General features: G+C 35.9%; 1 long non-coding RNA gene across 1 annotated transcript; it reads left to right on the plus strand.

Moving 5' to 3' along the window:
* The first annotated feature begins 360 nt into the window (after window positions 1-360).
* Window positions 361-2,116, plus strand: LOC145111342 (uncharacterized). The gene is made up of 5 exons (XR_013710246.1): window positions 361-714; window positions 1,102-1,155; window positions 1,233-1,299; window positions 1,690-1,764; window positions 2,050-2,116. It is a non-coding gene; the product is annotated as an uncharacterized LOC145111342 (long non-coding RNA).
* The last annotated feature ends 256 nt before the right edge of the window (window positions 2,117-2,372 follow it).

Here is a 2,372-nt window from a genome sequence, read left to right on the forward strand (position 1 = left end):
ATACACATGTTTATGAATACTTTGACATGGAAAAAAACATGTTACACTACTAGAAATTGAACTTTCAGCGACGGAATCAGCAACAGATTATATCCCTAGCTGAATCAGCGACGGATTTCCGATGGGTTTCCGACGGAAAGTATATTAAGTGAAAAATAATCAAATGCAGTTATTAGGTTGGGATCAACGACGATTTATCGAGGGATTAGATAGGGAATGGCGAAGGAATTATCCCTCGCTAATGTTTTTTAGAAAATAACCCATAAATCGGTCGCTATTATATTTTCCCGCTTGCTTTTTCAGTTCTCTCTCAAAGGACAGTCTCACAAATTGATACCCCGCTCCCCAAAACATTTTCTAGGTTTTATTTGCCTCTCATTCACGAAAATGGCCCGCCTCCCACCTCTTCGTCTTCGCTTGGTCGCACACCTCCCACTCCGTTCTAGGGTTCAAAATGGGAGTGCATACCATCTTCATTCATTTCAGTCTCATATCTTCACGCCTTCCGCTCCTCTTCGTCGTATCTATGTCGCCCTCCGCCTTCTATCGTCATCACCATCACCGATTTAGCATCCACCAGCGGTCGAGCTGGCTGCCACCGCTCAGGAATTGGCCACATCATCGTCGTTGCCCTGCTCTCGCTGTCATTCTCTACCAGCTCACCCTCTATTGTCATCTCCCTCCACTCGGTTCTCTCTGCCTTCATTGAAGAAGGTAAACCCTAAATTTTTAGTATCAATATAGGAATTAAATCAAGTTATTAGGGTGCAAAACAGTGCCAAAAATATGCTTCTTTTTCTAAAAGAGTCCTGAAATCGACCGCTATTAAGGTGACTGACTTTAGCACCGTTGTTGTGCTTGTGTTCTTGCTTTTTGTAAAACATGCTGGACAGGTTTGTATTTTCATATATCTATAATTTGGTTAAAGATTTCATGTTGTAATTATTTTTTGTATCGATTGTGGTGGCTTACATTCGCAAATCTATAAGTGATGTTCCTCGATGTTTGAGTTTGAGATGTCCCATTCCATATTGTGTTGCTGATGTTTAAGTTTGAGATGTCGCAAATCTGTAAGTGATGTTACTTTCTGCACTAATGCAGAGGTGAACCCACATATCAAGAACAGGGGACGAAAATGGGGAAGAAAGGTAACAGGTAATAAAAACTATAAGCTACTGATTATAACTTATTCACTTAGGAATAACTGAGATAATTAAACTCAATGCACACAGATACACAGGAAGGAACGGGGGACACAGAAGACAAAAATATATTAGAAGAATACTTTTATTTTCAAAGGTAAAATGACTTAAAAACTTCAATCTACTTGAACCTATTTATACTAAACATAAAGGAAATCTAGTCTAATATGGCTACTCGAAACAAATCCTAATCTAATACAAAAACTTAAAATAGGAAGGTTTTTCCCAAAATACCCCCGGACTTAAATTGTCCCATATTTTTGGATTAACACAACAAAGTAGAGGCTATGATGTAGCTTGCTCTTGCTCATACAACTTTGTTGGAATGTGAGTATTATATATGAATCTTTATGTTAGAGCTTTGTTCATGTTGTGTGGTATTTAGAGTTAACATCCAATAGTCCATAGAGAGCAATTATCATTTGAGTATCTCACTATTTTAAATAATACCTAATGTGACCAGTAGAAATTTCGTTCCTTGTTTCAGGATCTAATTATAAGTGTAATTGTGGACTCAAGCATTCATGTAGTGGATAATGGGAGAAAATGCATTCAAGGAAAGGTATCAAATAGTTTATGTATTTTAAGCAACCTTTTTAGATAAAGCTATATATATATATATATATATATATATATATATATATATATATATATATATATATATATATATATATATATATATATATATGTTAATTGTCTCCACTTTCACCTACCATTAATCAGTATCTATCTTAGGCATCTCGTCAAGAAATTAGGGTATATTTTGTTATAATCTCTTCCTTCTTGTCATATTCGGTCATCATGACACCTGTTTATTGTATTTCTAAATTCATCACATGAAATGCAGCCACAAGGTGCATCTGAAAATGGATATTTGTGGAAAAGAGTGAACTCTTAGGCCAACCGTGTTCTTTAAGAGAAGCTTTGGCTCAAGCACAATCTTCTAGAACTGGAGCTTCAACACAAGCAGAGTACATCCCGTTTTGAGGCAAAAACTTGTATGTATTCTGAAATACATCTGGTACTTAGAAAAATTGTAGATTTCATTGACTGGTGTATTGATTTCTAGTTTCTTCAAGTAATTTCATTTGTGACTATCTTAATCCTTTGAAGGTGGTTATGATCCATTGGGACAAACAAATGACCAAATAAGAACCTCAGATCAAGTAA

Source organism: Lactuca virosa, chromosome 5, assembly GCF_052849685.1.
Source record: "Lactuca virosa cultivar CGN04683 chromosome 5, Lactuca_virosa_CGN04683_v6, whole genome shotgun sequence".
In the NCBI taxonomy this organism is placed as follows: domain Eukaryota; kingdom Viridiplantae; phylum Streptophyta; class Magnoliopsida; order Asterales; family Asteraceae; genus Lactuca; species Lactuca virosa.